Here is a 14,833-nt window from a genome sequence, read left to right on the forward strand (position 1 = left end):
TTTTCTTTCGTCGCATAGCGTCTTCTAACGCCGAATACAACCATGTAGTCCACCCAAGGACGATCTCCCCGCTTCGTCGAGCGGGTCCCTGGGTTCATCGGATGTGAATAGCGCTTCACTTCCGACCGCCTCCTCCCCCCATGACGCAGACGACATCGAGGTGGGGTCCCAAAAGGGGACCAGCCAGGAGGAGGAGGCGCCGGAGGTGCCACAGGGCAACCTCCCGGACCTTGGACCGGACTCCACACCGGAACCTTTGGTGGTTCCGGAGTCCGGCGGGCGGCCCCTTCGTGAGAAGGGCAAGACAGCGACGCCGGCAGCCTCCGTCCAACCGGAGGCGCCGAATAACTTGCTGGAGGCGCTCAACAGCGCTTCCATCGACGAGGGACACCGCACTGTCATGAGTGCGGTGATTCAGAAGGTTCAGCTCGCCAAGAGCGGGTTGACCGAAGCCTGCACTAGCCTTCTAACAGGCTTTGAGGTATGTGATTAGGATGTGTAAAAATAGTACCGCATAGACAGTAGCCCCTGATGCTCAGTTCGGTGTTCGGAAAGAAAAGCCAAACTGAGGATCTAAAAAGATATACACAGGAGTCTAACACAAATATGTCAATATGGGAATGCAGGCTGCGCGGCTGACCTCTGCCGCACTGACTGCGGAGGTCAATTCCTTGAAGCAGAGCCTCGAGCGGTCTGAGATTGAGCTCGGCCATGCCAAGAAGCATCTCAAGGACAAGGAAGGTGAGTAACACCTTATTAAAGTTGTACCTTATAGAAAAGGATTTGGCTGCAAAAAGAAAAATGACAAGAATAACATGGGTACTCCAGGGGCTACGAACAAGGTGGCAACCCGGAAGGAGGCGGTGTCCGCGGCCGAAGGAAATGCGGCCGCGGAACACAACGAGCGAGAGAAGCAGGAGGCGCGGGTGGCGGAGGTGCGGCAAGAGCTCCAGGCTCTCGTGGAAAAACACGAGAGTTTGGAGCGTGACTCGAAGTCTCAAGAGTCCGAGATCGCGTCGGCTCTTGAAAGTGCCAAAGCCGCTAAGGCTGAAGCCCAGAAGGCCCTCCAGGAAATTGAGGCAGTAAAGAAGATAGCTACGGTTAAGGCATTCTTCATGCAGAGCAAGCATGTAAAAGTGAATTACTTGTTACTTACCCGAGTTCGGAGCTCTCCAGGAGTGTTCGCAGATCTGCCCCGTAGCGTGTCCGATGCTGCCGCGTTCTACAGAGCCGAGGAGGGGAGATCGACGGAAAAGGTGTTCTGGTCTCAGTATGCTGAGCCCGTACATCCGGTGCCCCTGAGCGACCAGCTCAAGCAGCTGGTCGAGCTCCACAAGGTGGCCAAACAGGCCATGAAGGGCCTCATAGTTCAGTTGTGGCCCAAAGAAGCCATGCCTGGGAGCTACTTCGGTTTGGTGCGGCGGCTGGTGGACGCCTGTCTGTGGGTTGAGGTCATCAAGCACTCCGCCTGCATTGAAGGTGCCCGTCGGGCCCTTGCCCGCGCTAAGGTGCACTGGGGCAAGATGGACACCGAGAAGCTTGTGACGGACGCGCCACCACTGGGCAAGGAGTATCGCACGCCCGAGATGTATTATAAGGGTGTCCTGAAGGGTGCCCGCATTATTGCGGGTGAATGCTCCAAAGATGTAATTTGTTAGTAGACTCGCATTTTGTTATCATGTGCGCTGAAAACTTTCTTCCTATGCGCTAAGCAATGCTTGTTAATTTAAAATATTACCTTCTGTGCGGCCATTTATCAAATCTGAGAGATGGCAAGTCGTTGGCTTCAGCCCCCATGCCACAAGTGCTGGGGTGTTCGGGATAAACTTGAGCGCTCTTGTTCCCATTTATGGGTCCTTCTAGGGAGGCGCTCAACACAAAGAACGAGGCAACCGGACTTATAATGCTTGAACACTCTCACTTAGCCATAGAATTCTATAATTTTAAATTTCGGCGAAGCCCCTAGTGTTTGGAAGGCCGAATTCGGGGCGCTATCCACGCCTGGGCCGGACAAAGCCGGTTCCTCGCTCTAAGCGGCATAAGTCTTTAGGGACTCGAAAAAACCTCTCGAACAACGACCAGCTCTCGCCCCATCATGACGGTCAATTTTAGCTTTCTCCATTGAGGTGCTCAGCCCAGCTCAACTGGGGCACAATCGCAGTGGTTCTCCCAGCGCTACCTTAGCCGATATAACGGAACATAAGGTACCAAAACATGGGAGCCGGGCAAACCCAACTATTGACCCAAGACATGATTCGGAGCCGATGCATATAATGCTATAAGTTCGGGGTGCCGCACTTGTGAAAGTGTTCGGACTTATCACACCATAATTTGGGGAACTTAAGCCCCTGGTGTATTTGGCCATACCAAAGCGTACGGGTGCAACATGTCATAAGTGAACATATATAAAAATGAATTCAATGATAGGCAAAAAGTGATACATTGTTTATTCAAAAGATACTGCAATGAGTGCAGAACGATACAAATAATGCGATAAGCAAGTGGTGGGACTATTTAACATGTCCCCCTCCAGGGGTATGCTGCGGAATGGTGTATAAAACAGGTATAATGCTCGTAATGGAGACCACCTGGATACTCGTCGTAGCTTTTCTGCTACCCTGGCTGCTACATCATGAGTTCGGCAGGTCTACTGCCGGGCAGGGCATCTGGAAAACGGAGTCCTGAGGATAAGAAAGAAAAGGATGACACATTTGGGAGCCCCTGGTGTGGTTGAGCCGCACTCTGGGCCTGCCGTGGTCGTGCCCCTCCCCTTATGCCCATGGTATCTCCAGAGCGTAGTGATGTACGCGTAGTACTGGTCTTGCAATTTTGTGAGGGCTGGGGTTGGGGCCGCATTGCTACGCGTGCTCGGAACGTGCCAGGTGGTCTTGTTGTATGGTTACTCTGGGCGCGCTTGACGGTGTCCAGTCGCTTAACGGCCGGACTCGAGAATTGCCTTAAGAGGCTGCTCTGCACTTCCGCCGCGAGAGCCGCTGTATGCTCCTCCGTTCGGAGAGAGCGTACAGTGTTTCCGTTGACCGTGATGACTCCTCGAGGGCCTGGCATCTTGAGCTTGAGGTATGCGTAGTGCGGCACCGCATTGAACTTCGCAAATGCGGTACGTCCGAGCAGTGCATGATAGCCGCTGCGAAACAAAACTATGTCGAAGGTTAACTCCTCGCTTCGGAAGTTATCCGGGGATCCGAAGACCACTTCAAGTGTAACTGAGCCTGTACAATTGGCCTCTACACCTGGTATGACGCCTTTGAAGGTCGTCTTTGTGGGTTTAATCCTTGAGGGGTCTATGCCCATCTTGCGCACTGTATCCTGATAAAGCAGGTTCAGGCTGCTGCCGCCGTCCATCAGGACTCTAGTGAGGTGAAATCCGTCGACGATTGGGTCTAAAACCAATGCGGCGAATCCGCCATGGCGGATGCTAGTGGGGTGGTCCCTTCGATCAAAAGTGATCGGGCAGGAGAACCACGGATTGAACTTTGGGGCAACTGGCTCCATCGCATATACGTCCCTGAGCGCACGCTTCCGCTCCCTTTTGGGTATGTGGGTTGTGTATATCATGTTCACCGTCCGCACTTGTGTGGGGAAACCCTTCTGTCCTTTATTGTTCGGCGGCCGTGTCTCCTCCTCCTCATCGCTATGTAGCCCCTTGTCATTGCTTTCGGCGATTAACTTTCCTGCTTGCTTGAACACCCAACAATCTCTATTGGTGTGATTAGCTGGCTTTTCGGGGGTGCCATGTATCTGGCACAAGCGATCGAGTATCCGGTCCAAATTGGACGGGCTCGGAGTAGTTCGTTTGAATGGCTTTTTCCGCTGACCAGGTTTGGAGCCTCTGAATCCGGCGTTGACTGCCGTATCTTCGGTATTATCACCGTTAATGGGGCGCTTGTACTTATTGCGACGCGACCTGCCATTGCTACCTTTGGTATCCAAACTACCAGAGTTTTTGGTTAGGTTGTTACTGCGGGCTAGCCAGCTATCTTCTCCCGCACAGAAACGGGTCATGAGCGATGTGAGGGCTGCCATTGAATTCGGCTTCTCCTGTCCTAGGTGCCGGGCAAGCCATTCGTCGCGGATGTTATGTTTGAGGGCTGCAAGGGCCTCTGCATCCGGACAGTCGATGATTTGATTTTTCTTGGTTAAGAACCGTGTCCAGAATTGTCTGGCCGATTCGTCTGGCTGCTGAATTATGTGGCTTAGGTCATCGGCGTATGGTGGTCGCACATATGTGCCCTGGAAGTTATCAAGGAATGCGGCTTCCAGTTCCTCCCAACACCCAATTGATTCTGCTGGCAAGCTGTTGAGCCAATGCCGAGCTGGTCCTTTAAGCTTGAATGGGAGATATGAAGGAGATAGTCTTCGATCCAAACCGCGGGATCTGTTGTGCCATTGTAGGATTCAATGTTCACGGGTTTGAACCTTTCGGGATTTGATGATACATTACTTCATCTATGAAGCATAGTGGGTGTGCGGCGCCTCTGTATTGGGCTATATCACGACGCAGCTCAAGCGAGCTTTGTCCTGTGTTCGGCCCGACCGGAATTGCTATATCCGGCGTGGCGATTGTTGTCGCGTATCGTGGGGCGCCCACACGATCCATAGATTGATCTTGTTTGTCTTGCCTTATCCTCCAATATGTCTCACAAGTCCGGCGCATTCCCCCGTGGCTTTGTACTTTTCGAGCGATGCTGGGGTGCGGCTTTAGTGGAGGGCCTAGAGGACTCTCTGTCACGGCCACGAGGTGGCCGGTCGGCCGTATTGTGCGCTGGTGATGTAGGTTTATATGCTTCCTCCTCTAATCGGGGCAGCAACTTGCGTTCGGGGTAGCTATTGGAGGGGCATTCGAGTTCATACTCTTCGGCCGCAAGGACTTCGGTCCATCTGTCGGCCAGCAAATCTTGATCAGCTCTAAGCTGTTGCTGCTTTTTCTTGAGGCTGCTTGCCGTGGCCATAAGCCTGCGTTTGAAACCCTCTTATTCGACGGGATCCTCAGGCACGACAAATTTTTCGTTGTCGAGGCTTGCCTCGTCTCCGGAGGGAGGCATGTAATTATCGTCCTCTACCTCTTTGTCTGTCACTCTCTCACGAGGGCTGGCTTCTCCATCCTCATGTGCTGAATCTTGCTGGAGGGGGTTTTCTTCGGCACTGTCCGGGGTTTTATTGTCTCCGGAGCCTGAATCTCCATTTTTGTTGTGGCGGGATTTAGAGCGGCGCTGCTAACGCCGGCGCTTAGGATGTTTCTTGGAGGGGTCATCCTTCGTTGTTCCATCGCCATTCCCGTCCTTTGGGATGTCCACCATGTATATGTCGTATGACAAGGTGGATTTCCAGTGCCTTGTAGGCGCTGGTTCTTGGTCGTCTCCGGCATCGTCGTCCGTACAGTCCATGTCTTCGGAGTCGAAGTCTAGCATGTCGGTTAAGTCGTCGACAGTGGCTACAAAGTGGGTGGTGGGTGGGCTTTGAATTTCTTCGTCGTCCGCATCCCAACCGTCCTGACCGTAATCCGGTCAGGGCTCTCCTGATAAAGAGAGATACTTTAGCAAATTCAGGATGTCGCCAAAAGGCGAGTTCTGAAAGATGTCCGCAACGGTGAACTCCATGATCGGCGCCCAATCGGATTTGATTGGTAGGGGCGCGGGAGGTTCGGAGTCCGGCGAGGAGTCCAGCACCTCGGAGTCACGAGCTTCACAAGGGACAGGGTCGGAATTCGGCTCCATCGCCGTAGAGGTAGCAGCCCCCGAGGCGGTGTCTATCCACCCATCCTCGATCGGCGCAGTCGGCTCCGAGTTAAGGGTCGGAGCTGACTCTTGTGTGGCCTCCAGGGCACTGTCTGGCAGCAGAGCTAAATCATGCCCATCGTGACAGTGCGGCGCGCTCGGCTGTGGCTCGAATCCGTCGAAGATCAAATCTCCTTGGATGTCGTCCGTATAGTTCAAACTTCCAAATCTGACCTGATGGCCAGGGGCGTAGCTTTCGATCTGCTCCAGATGGCCAAGTGAATTGGCCTGCAGTGCAAAGCCGCCGAATACAAAGATCTGTCCGGGGAGAAAAGTCTCACCCTGGACCGCGTCGTTGTTGATGATCGAAGGAGCCATCGGGCCTATGGGCGATGACACAGAGGAACTCTCAATGAAAGCACCAATGTCGGTGTCAAAACCGGCGGATCTCGGGTAGGGGGTCCCGAACTGTGCGTCTAGGCGGATGGTAACAGGAGACAAGGGACATGATGTTTTTAACTAGGTTCGGGCCCTCTCGATGGAGATAAAACCCTACTCCTGCTTGATTGATATTGATGATATGGGTAGTACAAGAGTAGATCTACCACGAGATCAAGGAGGCTAAACCCTAGAAGCTAGCCTATGGTATGATTGTTGTTCGTCCTACAGACTAAAACCCTCCGGTTTATATAGACACCGGAGAGGGCTAGGGTTACATAGAGTCGGTTACAATGGTAGGAGATCTACATATCTGTATTGCCAAGCTTGCCTTGCATGCCAAGGAAAGTCCCATCCGGACACAGGACGAAGTCTTCAATCTTGTATCTTCATTATCTTGGAGTCCGGCAAATGATGATAGTTCGGCTATCCGGACACCCCCTAGTCTAGGACTCCCTCACCGCCCCTGAGGAGGCCCTGTGTCGTCCGCCCCGCGAGGCTTGGCCCCTCGCGAGGATCTTGAACTTGGGTTGATGAAGACGGGCCGTATTGGGCCACTCCTTGAGCCACGCTGCAGGCCGTAGGTAGGCAAGTCTGTGGACCCCCGTTCCCAGAACGCCGATAGCAGCGGAGGGAGGAGTTGCATCGCTGTAATGTGGAGGCTCTCTAGACCCCCATCATAGGGGAAACCACCGAGGCCCGGGCCTTGGAGGCGGTGCACCTGGCCACTCTGGCTGAGCGCACTCGTCTGGAGAATCTCCAACATTCTCTCGACGAGCGTGCCCGACGACTGATCCCCGAGTCCAGTCGGTGTCCACGACAATTGTTTCCACCAGAAACTCGGGTATTCCGCACTCCGATCTAGAATCTTGCAGCCGCTGCGCGAATTGCTGAGTCCATTCAACCGTCTCGTTCGGAGGCTGGAAGAGGTTTGGAACAGATCAGAACGCTTCTCAATGCAGCGGGAGACCAGTACTCCACTGTGTCCCAGTCGCGGAACAGGATCCATAGCAGATCAGTAAGAGCAGACACCGTTCAGTCGGCACACAGTCCTAGGTCACCTTTGCAGCATGGAGGTCGTGATCACCGCCAGGACCGGTACCTGGGAAGAGCTCATGGAGAATATGACCGTGAATACGCCCGTGACAACTACCGTCGAGCGCCTTCGCCCCTTCCGAGGGACGGGTCATACGCGCCCCGGCGCAATGATGACAGGCGTCCGTATGGAAATGACCGCAGAGTTCCAGTCAACCCAGAGAGCCCGGCCTTGATGCAAGGCCTGTCCTTGTGCAGGGTTTGGTCGACCGGAACAGAGCATACAGAGAAGGGCTGGATCGAGATAGACCTAGTGGAGGCAGAGTCCATGTTTCCAGTCCAGAGTGTTCTGGAAGAGCCATCAAAGCTGCTGAGATCCCCCATAACTTCAGACTGGCGACTGGCGTCAGTAAGGTCATAGGAGAGTCGAAGCCCGATACTTGGCTTGAAGACTATCGAGTGGCTGTGCACATTGGTGGTCGCAGCGATGAGGTGGACATGAAGCACCTCCCTCTAATGCTTGAAGGTTCTTCTAGGGCTTGGCTGAATTAGTTGGCCCCTGGGAGCATTTTGAGTTGGGATGAGTTGGCCCGAGTGTTCACCAGAATGTTTGAGGGCACTTGCAAGAGACCTGCTAGTCTACCCGAGCTGCAACATTGCATGCAGAAACCAAATGAAACCCTGAGAGACTATATCCAGAGATGGATCACTCTGCACCACACAGTGGAGAATGTGTCAGATCACCAAGCAGTTTGTGCCTTCAAGGAAGGCGTTCGCTATAGAGAGCTGAATCTGAAGTTCGGTCGGACTAGAGATATGTCTTTGACTCGGATGATGGAGATTACCACCAAATACACAGGAAGACCGACTCAGGAGTGGAAAGCACAAAACAGACGCCCAGGACACCGAAGGAGAAAATTCCAATCGGAAGCAGAAGCGAAAGATTGAGTCAGCAGGTCCTGCCGAGGCAGCAGTGTTGAATCAGGGAAAGTTCAAAGGAAAAATCCAAAGGGCCTTGGACCCCCAAGAAGGTGAAGGACCAGGAAGGAAATGATGTGATGGATTTGCCGTGTCATATTCACAACAAGATGGAGGAGGAGGGGAACCTGATTCTCCCCAAACATACCACTCGACATTCTCGACTTCTAATCCAGAACTTCCGAGAGAGTAAACCCAATGATAAGGACAAAGAGTCTGAGAAGGAACAAGAAGATAAGGATGATCATGGTGGTTATCCCAATGTCAATGCCACCTTGGTGATTTTTGCCGATATCGAGAGCAAAAGTCGACTGATGGTCATTAACAGAGAGGTAAGCATGGTTGCTCCGGCAACACCAAGGTATCTGAAGTGGTCAAAAAAACCATTACATTCGACCAGTCCAACCAACCGGCACGTGTAGCTACCCCTGGGCCGCAAGCGTTGGTGGTTGACCCAGTCGTGGGAAGCATCTGACTGACTCCCAATGGATGGTGGCAGTGGCCTGAATATCTGTATGCCGAGGCCCTCAAAGGAATGGGCATTCCGATGTCCAAACTTAGTGAGAGCAACATGCGGTTCCATGGAATCATCCCAGGAAAGAAAGCCGAATCACTCGGCCAGATCACTCTCGACATGGTTTTCGGCGATGTGAAGAATTTCCGCAAGGAGAAGTTGACGTTTGAGGTTGTGGATTTCCAGAGTGCATATCATGCCATTCTGGGTAGACCTGCTTATGCTAGCTTTACGGTTCGATCGTGCTATGTATATCTCAAGATGAAGATGCTTGGCCCTAGAGGCGTAATAACGGTTTCTGGTAACTGTCAGAGAAGAGAAGATTGTCTTCAAGATGGGGCAAAGTTAGCAGATGAGCAGATGGCAGCAGTAGAGTTTCAAGATTACCAGAAGACTGCAGATCCGAGTGATTTACTGCGTGCTAAGAGGCCTGCCTCAGAGTCTGCATTTCAGTCAGTAGGCGAGACCAAGCCAGTTCACGTTCATCCGACCGACCCCAATGCTGCTCCGTCCCATATCTCGACAACACTTGACAGCAAATAGGAAGAAGCGCTCATCCAGTTCCTCCATGAGAACTGGGACATCTTTGCATGGAAGCCATGCGACATGCTAGGTGTACCGAGGGAGCTGGCTGAGCACCGTTTGTGAGTCGATCCAAAAGTAAAACCCGTTAAAGAGCATCTTTGTCGATTTGCCACGAAGAAGAGAAAAGCCATTCCCGAGGAGGTGGCTTGGCTCCTGGCTGTGGAGTTCATCCGCGAGATATACCACTCTGAGTGGCTCGCCAATGTTGTTATGGTTCCTAAGAAAGACAAATCACTTCGAATGTGTATTGACTTCAAGCATATCAATCGGGCCTACCCGAAAGATCATTTCCCTCTGCCCCGCATTGACCAGATAGTCGACTCAACTGCGGGGTGTGAGCGACTGTCCTTCCTGGACGCCTATTCCGGGTACCATGAGATTCGACTTTATGGACCCGATGAGATAAAGACGGTTTTCATCACCCCGTTCGGGTGTTTTTGCTATGTTACTATGCCCTTTGGCCTCAAGAATGTTGGTGCCACATTCGTGCGCATGATTCAGAAGTGACCGCTCATTCAAATCAGTCGGAATGTGGAAGAATACATGGATGACATAGTGGTTAAGTCACGCAAAGGATCCGACCTGATGACTGACCTTGCTGAAACCTTTGCCAACCTGAGAAGGTGTGATATCAAGCTTAATCCATCAAAGTGCACATTCAGAGTCCCAGGCAAAAAGTTACTCGGTTTTCTCATTTCTGAACGAGGGATTGACGCAAACCCATAGAAGATTGGCACAATCCTCCGAATGAAACGCCCAGTGCGTGTGCATGACGTTCAGAAGCTTACTGGTTGTTTGGCTACTTTGAGCTGATTCATCTCATGCCTCGGTGAAAAGGCACTGCCTCTTTACCGACTGATGAAGAAATCTGACAAGTTTGAGTGGAATGACGAAGCTGAAGCAGCATTTGAGGAGCTCAAAGCCCTGCTTTCCACCCAGCTAGTGCTTGCGGCTCCGGTTAGCAAGGAGCCTCTGTTGCTTTACATCGCAGCCACGGGACAAGTTGTTAGCACAGTGCTCATGGTCAAGCGGGAAGAAGAAGGCAAGGCCTTCAAAGTTCAGCGCCCCATGTATTACATTTCAGAAGTCCTAACCCCATCGAAGCAGAGATATCCTCACTATCAGAAGCTTGTTTTTGGGATTTACTTGACCACGAAGAAGGTTGCACATTATTTCTCTGGTCACTCTATTTCAGTCGTTAGCGATGCTCCATTGTCAGAGATTCTGAATAATAGAGATGCACCTAGTCGAGTGGCAAAGTGGGTGATTGAACTTCTTCCTTTGGATATCAAATTTGAGGCAAAGAAGGCCATTAATCCTCAAGCAATTGCAGATTTCCTCGCAGAGTGGACAGAACAACAACAACCGATTCAAATTCAGTCAAAACATTGGACCATGTTTTTTGATGGATCCAAGATGTTAAATGGCTCTGGTGCAGGATTGGTCTTAGTGTCCCCATGAGGAGACAAGCTCAGCTATGTCCTCCAAATACACTTTGAACCTTTGAACAATGAAGCTGAGTATGAGGCACCAGTGTATGGGTTGTGTATGGCCACTTCACTCGACGTCCGGTGCTTGATGGTTTATGGCAACTCAGACTTAGTGGTTAACCAAGTAATGAAGGAATGGGACGTCAGGAGTCCTGCAATGACAGGTTACTGCAATGCAGTGAGAAAGCTAGAGAAGAAGTTTGAGGGGTTAGAGCTCCACCACATCCCACGAATCAAGAATCAAGCTGCTGATGATCTGGCGAAGATAGGTTCCACTCGGAAGCCTATCCCCAGCAATGTGTTCTTGGAGCATCTCCATACCCTGCCAGTACAAGAAGATCCCTTCAAGGAAGAGCCCCGTAACCAATAAGTTCAACCAACCCGACTGAGATCGAGGTTCCAGACGTGGTCGACCTGATCACGGAAGTCTTGGTGGTCACATCCAATTGGACAGTACCGTACATCATGTACATTCTTAGAAAGGAGCTCCCAGAGGATGAAGATGAGGCTCGCCAGATAGTCCGTCGATCGAAAGCTTTCACCATGATGAAAGGACAGCTTTACAAAGAAAGTGTCACAGGAGTGGCCCAACACTACATCACCCCGGAAGAAGGCCGAATGATCCTAAACGACATCCACTCGGGGACCTATGGTCACCATGCGTCCTCTCAGACCATCATGGCTAAAGCATACCGAGCGGGATTCTATTGGCCTCGAGCATATGAGATGGCAAAAGATATAGTCGACAAGTGCGCAGGTTGCCAGTTCTACTCCAACATGTCTCACAAGCCTGCATCTGCCCTGAAGACTATTCCACTCATCTGGCCATTTGCAGTCTGGGGATTGGATATGGTCGGGCCCTTCAATACCGGCGTGAGTGGTTTCACCCATTTACTCATAGCAGTCGACAAGTTCACCAAGTGGATCCAAGCCAAGCCCATCAAAAACCTTGGAGCAGGCACTGCCGTCAGTTTAATAAGAGAGTTGATATTCAGATATGGAGTTCCTCATAGAATCATCATAGATAATGGCTCCAACTATGATTTTGATGAGTTCAAGTCGTTTTGCGCTTCCCAAGGCACTTGGGTCAACTATGCGTCCGTCGCACACCCGCAGTCGAATGGACAGGTAGAAAGGGTGAATGGTTTGGTCCTTCAAGGGTTAAAGCCTTGACTGATACGCGATCTTAAGCATGCTGCTGGAGCTTGGGTGACTGAATTACCGTTGGTCGTATGGGGGCTGAGAACAACGCCCAACTGGTCGACTGATCGAACCCCTTTCTTCCTAGTGTACGGCGCTGAGGTTGTGCTTCCGAGTGACTTACTGCACAATGCTCCCCTAGTTGAACTATTCTCAGAAGCTGAAGCTGAGGAAGCACGCGAGGACGCAATTGACCTCCTGGAGGAAGAGCGCGAGATGGCTTTGGTTCAGTCGACCATCTATTAGCAAGATCTACGTCGATTCCACGCTCGCAATGTCAAAGGTCGAGCATTTCAGGAAGGAGACCCTGTGCTCCGAGTGGTTCAAAAATGACCTCACAAGCTCGCTCCGGCCTGGGATGGTCCCTTCATCATCACCAAGGTGCTTCACAATGGAGGGTACCACATTTACAACGTTGCCAAGAAGATGGACGAGCCACGCGCATGGAACGCAGAGCTGCTTTGTCCTTTCTATACCTAAAATCACTCGGCCCGACGAGTTGTAATAAAAGCACTTCAATTTGTTTTCCAAAGTCAAGATTTTTGCAGTATCTTAATGACTAGTTCCTCGTAATAACTTGTGTTCAAATCCCCTAGTGGGTGACTTAGCCGCGATCCTGATTCGCCTAAGTTGAAAACATTCCGAGTGGAGAGAAATCTTCCCACTCGGGGCTTAGCTGCGACCCTGAAATCGCCTAAGTTAAAAACACTCCGAGTGGAGAGCAATCCTCCCACTCGGAGGCTTAGCTGCGACCCCGAAATCGCCTTAGTTAAAAACATTCCGACTGGAGAGCAATCCTCCCACTTGGAGGCTTAGCTCCGACCCCGAAATCGCCTAAGTTACAAACATTCCGAGTGGAGAGCAATCCTCCCACTCGGAGGCTTAGCTGTGACACTGAAATTGCCTAAGTTAAAAACACTCCGAGTGTGGAGAAATCCTCCCACTCGGAGGCTTAGCTGGGACCCCGAAATCGCCTAAGTTAAAAACATTCTGAGTGGAGAGAAATCCTTCCACTCGGGGGCTTAGCTGCGACCCCGAAATCTCCTAAGTTTAAAACATTCCGAGTGGAGAGCAATCCTTCCACTCGGGGGCTTAGCTGCGACCCCGAAATCCCCTAAGTTTAAAACATTCTGAGTGGAGAGCAATCCTTCCACTCGGGGGGCTTAGCTGCGACCCCGAAATCGCCTAAGTTTAAAGCACTCCGAGTGGAGAACAATCCTCCCACTCGGTGGCTTAGCTGCGACCCCGAAAACGCCGAAGTTTAAAACGTTCCGAGTGTAGAGTGATCCTCCCACTCGGGGGCTTAGCCGCGACCCTGAAATCGCCTAAGTTAAAAACAATCCAAGTGGAGAGAAATCCTCCCACTCGGGGACTTAGCCGCGACCCCGAAATCGCCTAAGTTAAAAACATTCCAAGTGGAGAGCAATCCTCCCACTCAGGGACTTAGTCGCGACCCCAAAATCGCCTAAGTTAAAAACATTCCGAGTGGAGAGCAATCCTCCCACTCGGGGACTTAGCCGCGACCCCATACTCGCCTAGCTCACAAATATCCTCTGAGCTATGCCACAAATACAACGTACTCTCCATCCTTATCCGCACAGATGACAAGGTGTCGAGTGAACTCCACATTTGAGCTACGCCACAAATACAATGTGCGCTCCAATCTATCCGCAAGGACGAAAAGGTGTCGACTAAACACCATGTCGGAGCTACGTCACAAGTATAATGTACTATCCAGATCTGCAAGGACGACAAGGTGTCGATTGAACATCACGCCTGAGATGCATCACAAGTACAATGTACCATCCCGATCCACAAGGACGATGAGATGTCGATTGAACACCATGTTTGATCTGCCTCACAAGTACAATGTACCATCCCGATCCGCAAGGACGACGAGATGTCGATTGAACACCGCGTCTGAGCTCCGTCACAAGTACAATGTACATTTCACTCAGCAAAAGGTGAGAAGATTAAGTCCACTTGGAACTGAAAGACAGTCAGAAACAGTTCAAAACCAGAACAAAAGCCATGATATTCAAAGGAATTCAACTTCAGATAAACCCTGCGAAAGTTCAGGACCACAGCAGACAGAAGTACTCAGGCATCAAGCCTGAAATAGTTTAACGACTACATAATCACTCGGCATTCCGAGGCAAATAAAGGTGGGGCATAATGTTTTGATCACTCATCAGGAGAAGGACTTGCTGGATCGCAGAAACTGTCAAGGTCAATGCTGTCTACGATGGGAGTGGCGGCGTCAAGGAAAGTATCCATGAAGGACTGGAAAGTGTGTGTTTTGGTGTTCACAACCTTGAGTTCCGCCGGCTTGTCTTCTCTGACGTCCTTGCAGTGCACTCGGACCAATGACAGGGCGACGTCAGCGCCACAGCGAACAGATGATTTCTTCCATTCTTGAACTCGGTCAGGTATTTGATTCAGTCGAGACATCATAGACTCAAGGTCTTGTGAGAGTTCAGCCTGAGGCTAGAGTTCAGCATCAACCCGAGTCATTGCCGCCTTTAGTCGGGCAAGATAACCAACAACATTATCCATGCGTGATTCCAACCACATCACATTCATTGTAACATCATCTTTGACGGGACAATTTATGGGGTCGAGACCCGTCTCGACCCGCCCAGTCTCTACTTCAAAGTCTTAACAATGTTCTGCACAGTCGGAAAAAATAGTGAGTTGACAATTTGACAAGACATGTCAGTCGACAGTAACAAATCAGTCAAACAAGAATACCTTCAAGCTTCAAGACCAGCTTTGTTGCAAGCTGCCCTAGATAAGACTCTAGCTCGCCCTTCTTGGCCTTGAGGTTTCCAACTTTGTCGGTCAAGCTGTCCTTGTCG

This window comes from Triticum aestivum, chromosome 1B (assembly GCF_018294505.1).
Source record: "Triticum aestivum cultivar Chinese Spring chromosome 1B, IWGSC CS RefSeq v2.1, whole genome shotgun sequence".
Classification (NCBI taxonomy): Eukaryota; Viridiplantae; Streptophyta; class Magnoliopsida; order Poales; family Poaceae; genus Triticum; species Triticum aestivum.